General features: G+C 37.6%; 1 protein-coding gene across 2 annotated transcripts in view; it reads left to right on the top strand.

Moving 5' to 3' along the window:
- The window catches only part of MARK1 (microtubule affinity regulating kinase 1), a 60501-nt gene that overhangs the window by 806 nt on the left and 45904 nt on the right, over positions 1 to 13791 (top strand). The gene's annotated exons all lie outside the window — the stretch shown is intronic.

Raw genomic sequence — 13791 nt, forward strand, 5'->3', positions numbered from 1 at the left:
TAAACATCTTTGCGCTCTTCCTCTGCTCCGCCCAGACTTGATGGAGTAGAAGCATGGGGTTGTTCTCCATTGTGGTTGTGTTCCTGCAGAAAATAACTGGTCTTGGTGACGGTAGAGAGTGTACCTGAGACATCTTAAAATCCTGGACCATGTCTGGTTCTGGCCACCAGTGGTGATTATTTAAATATGAGGTTATGTGGGAGGTGTGAAATTTTCATCTTAGGTGAGGGGACCAATATTAAAAGAGGTATGTTTGGAATGTGTGGTAGATATTGTTATTTGCCTTTGGGAACGTGGCAGAAGGCGCAGGAGGAAAAAAGGAGTCATACGAAATTTAACACATGCAACTGTACCCAACTTCTAGTTGTTTGCAGGTGACCAGTAAGAAATGAGGGAAGATGGCCTGGTGGGTTGAAATGGGTTGAAGAAGATGCTTGTTTGTATTGCATCAATCCATAGAGGTTCTGGCCAACAGTAAGAGCTTGTAATGTTTGTTACTGTAAAAGCCAAAGCAGCAGTGTCTATTGAATAGGTTACTGAATTATATTGAATGAAAAGTGAATACAAGAAGAGGGTTTGGAAGACAAAGGTGACGGAAATGAGGTAATATAGTTAAAGAAATTAAACCCTAGCTTGATGTCTTACTATAATGAGCTTTTAGTATCAGTAGCTGAGCAGAAATTTAACTGGCATAGCAGTATCAGCCTGGTTACTAGTTAAAGCTTAAAGCAAGTAGATGCATTTGGTCTGTCCTTACTCTTCATGGACTGATGACTCCTGTATTGGTGTCAGAACAAAAGCAAGTCCTTGAGATGAAAATGAAAGTTTAGATTTAATTAAATGACAAAGTCCAGGTTTGAGTGATACATGTTACTCGTGAATCTCCATTTCAAATGCATATAGGAATGTAGATGAGAGATAGATGACAGGAAGGGATAAGAAATATTTATACATACATCCAGTAATACAGTACATAAGATTTGCAAAGTAGATTTACACAAGGTAAATGGAAATATTCTCAAACGTCATCAACTTCTACAGAATGAAAACTTCAATTAAAGTGTTAATAGTTCATTTAGAAAATACTATGCTACTTTTGAATGCTCTGTTTTGACACCTAGAGATAAGTAAGGTTTTTTTTTTATTATTGTTTCAGAGACTGCATTGGGTATCTAAAAAAAAAAAAAAAAAACAGGTTTGTACAGGATATCAAAATACTCAAAATTGCACATTTGCTCCTGAAAGTCTTGGTATAAGTCTGTAACCTAATACTAATGAATATAATCCTCCAGTCAGATAAACACTAAAGAGCTGTGTGGTAGTAAGTTCCCAAATCTGTACAAAGTAATTCTAGTGCTGTCATTAGTATGGCGTCTGCTGGGGTTTGGAGCAGAGATCTCGGAGTTTGTTGCTTCTGCCCATGGGGGAGCCTTGGGAAGCCCTCTCTGGTACCTGTGACGTAAGACCTTTTGCTAAGGTGGCAAATGTGAGGTGGAAGGGGAGGTGGTCCGTTGCTGACTTCCCAAACAGCAGCATTCCTTGATTTAAAATGGACTCTGTCAGGGTGAGGTGAGGCTTTTAATTTACTTTTAATGTGCTTCTTCCTGCTAATAAACACTGATGGACTGGGGAAGTGTTTATGCTGATGGGTCCTGATGCACAACGTTTAGCTAGTAAGCTCTGGGTAACTGAGGTGGTAAGAAGTTGCAACTAAAAGGAGAAGTTGTTGGGAAAAGCGAGGAGTTAAAGAGCAGTGTAAGTATGAGTGGGTTTGGCCTGGTAAATAAATCCATCTTTGTAGTGTATATTTCCAGTTCCCGAGTATGTACATTAGCGAAGCTCTCCCAAGTTCTGCAGCTAATGGTGATCTTCAGGAGAGCGCTCTTTTCTTCCATCTCATACGCGTGGCCATCTCCGCAATGTTGCTCCATTGTGTGACTCTCAAGGGACAGACTGTAATCCCGGCGAAAGCTGATTGATGGTTCTGAGTACAAACCTACGTACGCGTCCAGCTGTGCTTTGCACGTGGCGTGAGGTCGTTGCATGAAATCATGGGGAGCTACCCTACCACTGCCACCCCCTGTCTCTTGGCAGCTGCTTTCAGTGCTCTTTAAAGTAGAAAATAAATAAAATTTCAATGTGTGCTTTTCTCAGTGAGTATGCAAGCGTGTGTTCTCTCATTTGAGAAAAAAAAAAGGTAATGATTGGACACAGCAGCTGTCATAAGAATATACATTCCTTGAGGAATTATGGGAGTTCCTGGTGGGATTGGTGAAAAATGTGCATAATTCTTTGTGCCTTTTATCCTACAGCACCCTTTGAAAGTAGTTTAGAAGGGATAAGATCATGCAGCAGATTACTTGATAAGATCTTATCAGAAAGCTGGAGTGAAAGGTACAGGGACCGCCAACAATGGACAAACAACAGGTGGAGGGAAACAGTGGTTGTGAAACAGTGTGTGTATAACTGATAGGTCTGTGTTACAGAAATTCACACCCTTTTTCCTTTTCCTTTTTGCTATTCTTTAAGTGTCCCAGTGCTATGTTTAATTTTTCTAGCATATGTCCATAAATATTTTTCATTAGAAATGTTATTTCTTTTTCATGAAAGCTAAACAGAATGTGATTGTCAAACACTTATTCCTATTGAATGGTTTATTGGGAAACTTGGGGAAATTACTGGGTGGAGGCAGTGCAGTAAAGATTATTTTCATGCCTATTACCGGATTTATTTTTTTTCAAGTGAGGGGTAAGAGTACTATTCAAAATAATAATTTTCCTGTGTTTTGATTTTGTACATGTAATTATTTCAGCTTCCTCTTGATACATTGTACGTAGGCTGCAGTAGGTAATGTTTCAGTGCATTCAGACACTTGCAGTTGGGGTTAGTTTGGGTGAACTGAGCTTCCCATCTCTGCTGAGGCTGGAGGAGCAGAGGGACAGGAAGCAAAAGGTTTGAGATAGAGTAGGTCTTTTGTTTTCATTGAGTTGGTATTAACTGGAGAGAGAGGGGCTTTTATGTTTTTCCCTTCATATGGTATTGTATCATACCATTAAATTGGGGAATGGCTTTCCTGAATTAAGGCAAAAGAAAAGAAATATGTCTGTAATATATTCTCTTAAATGTTTTTGGGGAGCTCTGTATAAGAAAAGACTCATAGAGATTCAACAGCCATCTGTATACTACTTGCTTTAGTAAAATGAATAAAAATGAGCCTGCTGTCATTTGCCTTTTCTGACATAGGAACCTCTTAGTCTGGCATAAGAATATATTTTTTTTTCTATAGTAAGTGTAATTTAATCTTTTGAAGGTATTACTATTATTTGAGAAGGTATTACTGTTTATTTGTGTTATGGTGTCACCCATCTAGCTAAGTTTTAAGGTATTATTTTGCTTTGTACTTTTCAGACACATAAAAGTTGGTTAATTCTGCTGCAGAGATCTTGCACGTCTACGGCAGAAGAAGGAACAAGCAAGGCAGGAGTGCTGGATGATAACGCTGGCCAGAGTCAAGGAGGAATGTGGGAATTGTGGTTTGTCTTACCTAGCCACTGCCATATGAGAATGATTAAAGAGATGTCATGGCAGAGGGAGTTTTAAGGAAGGATAATACAGTGACCTAAGATCATGTGATTTGCTTCATTATCGTAAAAAGAATTATAATTTTGACACACACACACTCATTTGCAGGCTAGTGAGGGAAGGCTCATGTCTCAGATGCCAGCTAAAGTGGGTGTGGTTAAGGATGACTTTCTGATAGGGGAGGCTACTAGACAGCTGCATTTTAAAGAGAAGAAAATTGAACAGGGCAAGAGATAAGAGGATGGAATGGAGTGGTCAGGTTGGGATAATAATAATTATACCATGTTTAATTTCTTTCTGGTTTTTCATCCTTCTGGATTTGCTTTTGCACAATAAGAACACATGGTTTTCATTTGGACAGAGGGGGCGTGGGAGAAAGTATCTGACAAGAATTCTTTCGTTCAGTGCCTTAAGCAGAAGAATGGCCTAGTTTCCAAGCTTTATGGGTTCAAGAGTACAGCTGTATCTTTCTTATCCACAGGAGATAAGCTTTAGCAAAGTGGAGAATGCCTGTGTTTTTTCCTTGTGAGAGTATTTCCCTTGGTCATAAATACACCGCTAGGTCATATGTTTGTTTGAATAGTAAGAACAGGGTATGTTCTCCTAATCTTATTTTGGTTTGTGTTTTCTCTATGAAGACCTTTTTTTTTGTTTGTTTTGTTTGGTTCAGGTCTTGAGCAAGCTCCTAGGTTGTGGGGTAAAACACATTTTTAGCTAGAGCATTATGCACAGAGAGAGCAAGGTTCATTTTGTTAGGAAGTATGTTATCCATTTTGAACCTTCCTTGTGAACCATAGAGTCATGGGACAGATGATAGAGATGTTTAGTTTCATTTTCCTTCTGTAAAGAGAAATATTTTGGAACAAACGAGTGAAAATGTAGCTTCACGCTTCAGTGTTCTTCCTAGGCATCGTAAAAGAGTATATAGTGTTAAAGGTCAGAAAGAGTTAATGCATTTTGGTTGTACTGCTTGTTTCATTTCATACTTCATGGGGTTTTTGAGGTTCATAGGTAAACATAAAGTTAGATTGTTTGTGGTTGGCGTTCTGAAAACTGTACTTACATGGTCAGTGGAGTTAAACGCTGAACTGGAACAAGGAGATTATGTTCCATGGAGCCTTATTATCAGTGGGGTATCTACCATCATATTTTTTTCTCATCATGTGGACTTACTATTTATATTAATACAGCTTTTTTAATTTTCTAACTCTGCACTTAAAGTGTTTTAATCATCAGTAAAGGCAGGATTATTTTTTTTCCCCATGGCACCCAATTATATTTGGAAATTAATGTTTCTACTATAAATGTGGTAAGTTTCTACCATCACAATTGCTGTTGTTTAGCAGAGGGAGCTCCTGCTAACTTCTAATTTATATCAATAGTTTAAACACAGAAAAAGTAGTAATTTAATTTTTCTTTTAAGTGCAGATACAGTGATTTCTGTAAAATTATTTTCTTGATTAGTAATTTGTATTTGCACTTGCAGAGGGTTTTTTGTTTGTTTGTTTTAGGTTTTTTTTTAAGTATACATTTACGCTCCGTGCTGCCCTCCAGGGTAAGTATACTACTTAAGTTGCTGCGGACAGTGACATGTTTCAAACTTGGCTTATTTGTGTTGTGGTCGTGACACAATCTATTAATTTGTTGTTGTTGTTGGAAACACAATGCTTGCTTTTTGTGGTTGGTTTTGGGTTTTTTAAAATCTTTCTGGATTTCAGAATCACCAAAAAATTTTTTTATGACTTCACAATTTTTTCTGGGTCTTCATTCTTGAATGGTTACTCCCCTCTAGGTAGTGGTAAATTAAGAAGAAATGTTCTCCACAGTTGAATGTTTCTGAAAACCACTATGAAAGCAGGGAAGTTCCATCGAAACATTCACATCGTTCAGTGTAATGAATATGATGCATCTGAATCTGTGTTCTAATAATAAGCTCTTTCTCCACATCAACTACCAAGCCTGTTTAATTGTTAACATTTTTCTACTTTTTTCACATTCTAAATTAACTTTTTTTCTGTGTTCTCTTTGCTCAGTGCTAAGCTGAGCTTTTAAATTGGGCCAGTTGTATTTCATCTAAGAAAGAAAATTTCTCCCTTTTTTTGTTTTTCTGTGAATAACTTAGTAAAATAGTAAAATCAAGGGATTGCTGAGATCTCAAGGCCAATCTAAAACTTCATAGCTGTATGTGATGATGCAGCTTAGACAGTTTTGGTGAGCATCCTAGCAAATCTAAGGTGAAAAATTCCAAGAGGGTAAGATGGTCCTTGTTCTTAAGGCATGTTTCCCTGTGCTTGTTTCATCTTATTTTTTTCTAAGTAGTGACCAAACATACTGTAGCTATCACGGTAAAATAGCTTAAGGCAGAAGCATTGGAAAGTACTCTCTATGCTTACCGTAAGTCTGCTGCTTTTTGAACTGAGATGGCAGTTGAAAAAAAAGTTTGGTGGTTTGCTTGGTGGTTTGTTCTTTGGGTTTTTTTCAGCTGAGCGTTTTGTCAGGGATTTCTTTATGTGTGCTTTCAAAGAAAGCACGAACTTACGCTGAAAGACATATGTTCACAGTTGTAGTAAGGCATCTGCACAGTTAAATTCAGCTGGGCTACAATTAACCTTTAAAGCAATGAACCGGACGTGCTCATGGAGCAGTGCCACAGCTTAGGCTGTAATGATTGATCAATAGAGTGTATTTATGTAAAACCCAAAAGCACAGGTTTTCTGTGCATTTCTGTAGAATGGAAGATCATTATGTTATGCTAAAATTCTCCATCAGGACAGCTGATGGACAGTCACTTTACATCACTTAAATCATTGTGGAAAGCAGGCTCTCTTTGGCTGGAATGAATGTGTTATCTGTATGTTTTCAAGGTCTCATGCTCTGTTGTTTGTTGTATATGGATCCAGTGAAAAATAATTTTCTTTCTTTTATCTTGCCATTCTTATGCTTGTGGGACACCTTAGGTGTAGGCTGTGCATGTCACAATGAGAAATGGTCTGCACTCCACTTATTTGGTTAGCATTAATGTGGCTTACGATGACTTTTGTAAAGACTCCTGCTTAGCTGCTCAAGATTTAAGTGCTCAGTACCAATGACTCCTGGCCCTTTGTATGCAAACTGTTTCAATTTGGCAAAACTCTATAAAAATGTAAGACATGTTGTAGAAGCCTACATTCATAATACAATAATACAGCGTGTTTTAAAAAAAAAGGATTATTTTTCTTCATGCTTGCATTCTTCAAAAGACTGGTAAGAGGACTTTTGGTTACAATAAGCTTTAGCCAGTTTCATTGTTTTAATTTCTAAGCTGTGTGCAAAACCTAAAGAAGCACTTGCAAAAAAAAAAAAAAAGAACAGTGAAACAAATATTCTTTAAATTGTTCAGTAATTTTGCATGCTCAGTAAGTATAATAACATGATATGTATGTTCATAGTCCTAATGATTTCTTAGGTAAGGACTGATAAACATAGTTGAGTTACACTGAGGAAAGAATGAAACACGTTCATGACTTCAGGATCAGTGTCTGCCTTGTTCACCATAACCCTAATAGTGTGTTGGCAGCAAGTAGAACAATAATCCTGTTTTATGTTTAAACACGTGGCCTGTAGAATTCACCAAAGTGGCAAAATAATAGATGTTAATCAGAGCAGAGAATGATATCCAAACTTACGATATATTTTATTGATTCAACATAAGGAGCTTCGTCCAGTTGTGTTGCAGAATTGTATTTTAAACATGCATAGTTGTGATATGGGTATCTTGAATAATAAGACAGAACTTTATTTCACCTCTGATGAAAGCACTTGTGTAGTACATCGATGTTCACATAGCTGAACGTACAGAGTTACTGGATAGCCCACGGCAGTCTTTTGCAAGAGCAGATAATGATAATATTAACTGGTGACAAAGTCTAATCGTTTTTGTATTATAAAGTAATAGTAATGCATGATAACTTAAAATCTCAAGCAGAGGCAAAATTAGGCAAGGTTGTTAGGGAGAAGTGATATCTTTCATTAGACAGATGTGGTTGGAGAAAATAGATCAGATTTGGATAGATTAGGCTCTAGCAGGGCTTGCTGTAAAGGATCCTGCCCAAGGCTAACCTCATGGTAAAACCTGTAGTGCCTCTGCTCTGCTGTGCTTCTGTAGGAGGACCCATGCCTTACTCATGATGCAGTAAAACACGCACCTTCTTGTAAGTGGAGGCACAGCCTTAGTCACTGCGATAGAGTGCTATTTTCAGCTCTCCTGGAAGCTTTCCTCCCAGCTTCCTCCTTTCCCCACTGTTGGTTCATATCTTTTCCATCTTAACCCCATACTTGGGAAGAAAGTACAAGAAAAATAAAACGGTTTTTACTTGTCTCCAAGCAGCGCCCTTTTTCAGAGGGGAAAATGCCATTTATTTGTAATCTTAATGTTAAAGGTTATTACATAGACAATTTTTCTTATTTCATCCCTCAAATATTTGACCAATTTAATTTTAAACCTGGTCATAGTCTATAACCTGCTGTCACAGCAGCTTTATCCTTACGTACTTCCCAATATCCATCTTTCTGAAATTCCATTTACCCATGTTCATTAAGTTACTGGCCATGTAATACCTGTAATTTCCTATTCTATCATATTCTTGCCCCCTCCCCCCCCCATTTTGCTTACTAACGTGCTTTTGTGCTTGAGCTTGCGTACTTGTTGCCAACTTCCTTATGCTTCTCACTCTTTCTGGGACCTTTTCCAGTTTTGCTCATTTAATGACATAAGCAAAACCAATACAAAGCCTTACTAAAGCGATGTAGTTGTAGCTGCTCTTTATCCTTGAAGTGATATCCTTTCGTATGAGTCCCAAGGACCATTTTAGTATGGGAATAATCTGAATTGTAAAGCTAAAGGGAGTGAAGAACTGCTTTGCTGTGGGTGGATTGGGGAGAGTTGTTTCTGTTTTGGGGGTTCTTGAAATTATTAGCAAGAAGGATTATTACAACTTTAAATACTCATTGGTTAGACTATTATTTTCCTCACTCTGCATTTCCTTCCCTCCCCCTGCTTTCTTCTTCCAGATAACAGCAGAGAGTAACCAAAGCTTTATAATGATTAGTTAGAAAAGGCATACAATTTTATAATGTCATTTGTAGAGAGAGAGTTTCTTTGCAAACTCAGCAGGTACATGAGGAATTTAATGTGCGAGAATTGCAGTTAGGGAAGCGAAGTGTAGGGCGTACTGCAGTACGTGTAAGAGCAGTGTGAATTACTTGTGCTTAAACAATGAATATCTGAAATTCCTTTTCAGAGTGCATGCTTGGCTTCAGTTGTATATAAGTATCTCTTTATTCTTAGATGTTTCTGTCATTACTTAAAATAAGCAGAGGCATAGTTCAAAAATTCAGAGAATCTCGCGCATTGAGAAGAGTCTGATTTTTGCTGTGGAAGTTACCTTAGCCTGTTAAATGCTACGTTGAGCTCTTACAGAGGATATGGTTGTTTTCTACAAATGGATTACATGTGTAATGTATTTACTCATATCTCCATTCCAGATAATATTATCGATTGAAGGTAATAGAATTCTTTAAAGCATTAGGGGTTTTATTTAGTAATTTTTTTCTAACAGTAATGAGATTTTCTTCCCCCTGCAATTATTACAGTAAGGACTGTCTACTGGTGGTCAAAAAAAAATCAGAAAAATGTCATTACTTGGTGAAGGACTAAAATAGTATTTTCTCTTTAAGATCAGACTCCAGAAGGAATAGCAGTTGTAATCGTTCAATACAATGAGATGTATGCAGAAAATATTAATAATACTGTCTCTGAGCAGTCTTTACCAGGCATACCTATGTATAATAGCTTTTAAAATTTGCTTTTCTTAATTTGATATTAAATGAACAAGGCTGGCTGCTTTTTAGAATTCTTTCTTCCAGTGATGGTCATAACATGCACATGAACAAAGAAAATTTATGAAGGCACTTCACAATGAAACTCTTGCTCCATCTACTGCATAATCTAGAGAAATCTTATCTACAGAAAGTTGTTATGAGCAATGAGGGTCGATCTAATACAGATGCTGGAATTAGTCAATGGAAGACATAATTATTATTAGAGAAGATATGCCTACAGCAGTGTTTGTAGACAGGCTAAGGGAAATCCAATCCCTCAACCTGTGCGAAGCAAAGTAGACTGATAAAATAAAAACTGCGTTTAAAGGTCCTTTTTAAGAAAGCTATTCTTGCTTATCCAGTGATTGCAGAAGTATAGCGCTCATCAAAATCAAATTTGATGTTTTCTAAATACTACAAGACAAAATATTGGTGGTCGTGGTTGTTGTTGTTATTTTGATTGTGTGACCTTTTGTAAAAGTTTGTATTTTGGTATGGTGTACAAGCTTTTTCATCATTACTCATTAAATCCATTTCCTAGTGGTGTGTAATATTCTGTTTAAATGGAATTATTTTCAAAGTGAGTGGTGTCAAGCCTTCTGGAGTAGCATAGAAGAGACAAACTGGATTCTTGTATCCATCTGTTTTGTTTTCATTCCCTTTACATAATAATTACTAACCTGAAGAAGCTGAATTAAATATAGCACTTGACTATTAGACTAGAGTTACTGTGATAAAGTGAAATATTAATGCTGCATGAGCCATTTTCCTAATATTGTCTTGAAATAATTGAAGATATTTCTAAGACTAGCTCAGTGGGTGACAAACAGAAAAAAGAAGGAAGCAAACTGGGAGACTGTCAAGTATACTGGCAGGTAGTACAGTTATCAAATATTGGAGTTAAGTTTACCTCCAGCTAATTTTTGAGAAAGGGTAGAAAGCCATGCCTGATTTCAGGTCAGTTATTGGGTGGTAGGAAGGTGGTAGAAAATTAATAGAACCTTTGTTAGCTGCTTGGTGAAACAAGAAGGATATTTCACGCAATAGCTCTCATTGCCTGGGATTGGAAGGGTTCTCGTTAGTTTGGTAAATTAAGGAAAAAAATTACAGATGGCGTTCCCGCTGAGCATGTGATAATTTAGGGAGCGCAACATTGCGTAAGGGAATATATGGTCATGACTCATAGAGTGCTGTGGCTTTCCTCATCTCTTAAGAGGCAAGGAGCATCTTAGGACTGTGGGTGGGAGAGGGGCCCTTGGCAGCCTGATGGTAGAAGAGAGAACGTAACATTGCTGTCTGACCCATGCTAAGACTTGGAATAATTCAGTGATGTTCATTTGAAATCTCCATAAGGATGACTCTCCTTGAGAGTTTTGAGGACAGATTCCCAGTTGCTGGTAGGGAGACTGATAGTTCCTGTCACTTGCTGACATTGTCCTCAGGTTCCCATGACTTCTCTGCTTTCCTGACTTTCCCTTCCTTAACACTGAATCAAATGAATTCCTATTGTAATATGAGACAGCATCTGATTAGGTAAGCCACCTCAATTAGGGATTTCCAGGCTGTAAGATACATTGCTCTAATATTATCCAAACTGTGTTGATGTCCAGCTCAGGACAGAACCAAGAGCTGCCACTGCTAATGGTGAGCTGGAGGCCACCATTGCTGCTACTGGTTATTTGCTGTACCTTGGCATCTAGGTGAAGAAGCCTGGAAATGCCTGACTTTGACAGCTTGCAGGCTGTAGTGTCTAAAGACCATAGCTGGGGATCTGAGATTCCTCACCCACTGATTGTCAAGGACTGAAGAGAGAAAGCCATGCTGCTTCTGCTTTTTTTTTTTTTTTGGTACTTTTTTCCTTTTTTGTTATTGTTGGATTCGCTGCTTATTTTAATGACTGTATTAATTTTGAATACATATTAGGTTTTGTTCAACCCTTTAATCGTAGATTCTTTGGCTTGTGCTCTTAAGCTTTGCCTATATATATATACACATGTTATTTTTTGCACATTTTCTTATCTTTTTCATTTTAATAGGCTAGGTAAATCCAGCATCTATTGTTTTTAACATTTTCTTTGCATCCTGTGATGTTTTTTTCTTTTAATTCCTTTGCTAACTTACTGGAACATGGACTATTTCATTTGCTATATTCATTCTTTTTCTTCTGCTTGGCTTTTACATCTCAGCTATACTCACACATGATTTCTGTTTATGGTTTGAATTCAGTGCATTGACAGATATCTGCGGTATGTGTGTGTCAGTATTCATTATCTACTGTATTACTGTCTCTGCCTGTTTAAAGCATATAAAGAAATATATTATTTCTTTCTAGCTGTATTACATACTTTGCAAAATCTTTGAGGAATATTGCAGTTTGCTTTTTTCTTCCTTTTTTCAATCTAGCTTCATAGTTCCTTCCATATATTTCTAAAGTGCTAAATTGTGGTAGTTTGTGATCATAAATAATTGAAGCCCAAAGGTTAAAATATGTGGTTGCATGAGTTTAGAAACAAGGGGCTCTGAGGAGATTGTAGTTTGAGCTCTGTGTAGAGCGCACTCTTTGATCATAAGATATGAGCTGGTCCAAGGGGCATACAGTGTTTGGACAGCTTAAAGTTAAGCATAAATCTGTGCAAGATTGGAAATATATTTGCTAAGTTGAAATGTGGTGTAGCATTATCCACATAAAGGTAAATAGTTAATACAGCCCAACTGAGTACATTTTATTTGATCTGTTAATTAACACTTACATGAAAAATGGGGCAGAGAGCACTCAGCAGAAGACTGTCTTCATTTTGCTTTGTTTTTCTTTTTCTTTTGAATTCACCATGTCCCACTAGACCTGCTGGCTTGGATACTTTGTCATAATCTTGCTCTATGTGTCAAACATGGTTTACACTTTCAGAAGACCAACTAAATTTAGTGGTGTCCTTATAACTTTATCTCCAGTTCCTACCATCAGATTAGACTTTGCGAGACTGTTCTTTGCAGAAGAAAACATTATAACTGAATGCTGTTTGAGTGCAGGCTTATTGGTAGAAGCATCCTACGCCATCTAAGGTGCTTCCTCCTCTTAGGAAGGTGGCTGGCTTGCCAGTGCCATTACTCCTCAGAAAGTTAACCTTTGTATCAATGCTTATGAAAAAAAAAAAAAAATGTCTGCAGAATGCTGAATCTGATTAAATCCTGGCTTAGATATTAAAACTGCATCTCCTTGGCAGATGGGGTCCAGTAGGCACTCTGCACTTCAGTCCTCTGAGGCAAGACCTGGTAATGACATCAGAAGACCTTTTTGCAGAGAGATGGACTAGAAAATATTATCAGGTCTTGAAGTTGAAGAAACTAAGCTAGTATGCTCTAGTGCAAGAGGCCATGAAAGTGCTTTCCAGGTCAGAAAGGATTCCTTGCCCCTCCCCTGAAGGCTGCAGCTGCTGTGGAAGGGTATGAAATAGGCCATATTAGTCTGCTGAAGGTCCATGCAATTTTTTCCTCTTCTAATTCTCAACATGAACAGGTTGCCCAACTACTTTTAGATACATTTGTGTTGTGTACTGCATTGTATGAAGGAAAACATTAAGATGAGTCTCTACCCTTTAAATTAGACTTTCAAGATCCCTAAAAGGTATGTCTCAAAAGAATATTGCAAAATCCTTCTGAATATTGGGTAACTTCATTTGAAACATAGCTTGACATGATCCTGAAACATCATAGTCCTGTGTTCCCCTACAGTTTCTTTTTTTAGGACATGTGTCCATCAATTAGTATGTATTGCTATCAGGTTGGATATTTTAATTGGTCATCTCATCACTTTTTAGAAGCAGGCTTTGCTTCAGAAAGTTAGTAAGACCTTGAGGTAAAATAGTCTTCAAAATAAGATGGTGATCTGTCTTGATGGATTCATCGTTGGATCCACTGGATGAATCCAGTAATGGGCATGTAAAGACTTTAGAAATGCTGTCCAGCTTGCTAAAGGAGTAACCAAATTTTCTCTTTTATGTAGCGGAAATGTTAAGGGTGCTTTGCCCATTCGTGTCACTCCTAAAAGGTAGGTCTTAAGCTCACATCGCATGCTCTTCTGTCTCACACAGCCAGTGCAGGTAAACAACACAAATAAGCCAGTCTACTGATTTTGTTTGTGGGGTTTTTTGGTTTGGTTTGTTGTGGTTTTTTCCCAGTTCTTCTGGCTTTCTACCTTGTTGTGGAATGGGAATAAGTATCTCCTAGCTAAAGTTTCACTACTGGTGTCAGTTTGCCTCTGGATTATCAAGAAGAGTGGTATGATCAATTTTCTTTTCCATGTCATTCCTGTCAGTGTGGTTCCACGAGAGCTTAACATGGAGCTGCTGTGGC

Source organism: Gavia stellata, chromosome 2 (assembly GCF_030936135.1).
Source record: "Gavia stellata isolate bGavSte3 chromosome 2, bGavSte3.hap2, whole genome shotgun sequence".
NCBI classification, from domain to species: domain Eukaryota; kingdom Metazoa; phylum Chordata; class Aves; order Gaviiformes; family Gaviidae; genus Gavia; species Gavia stellata.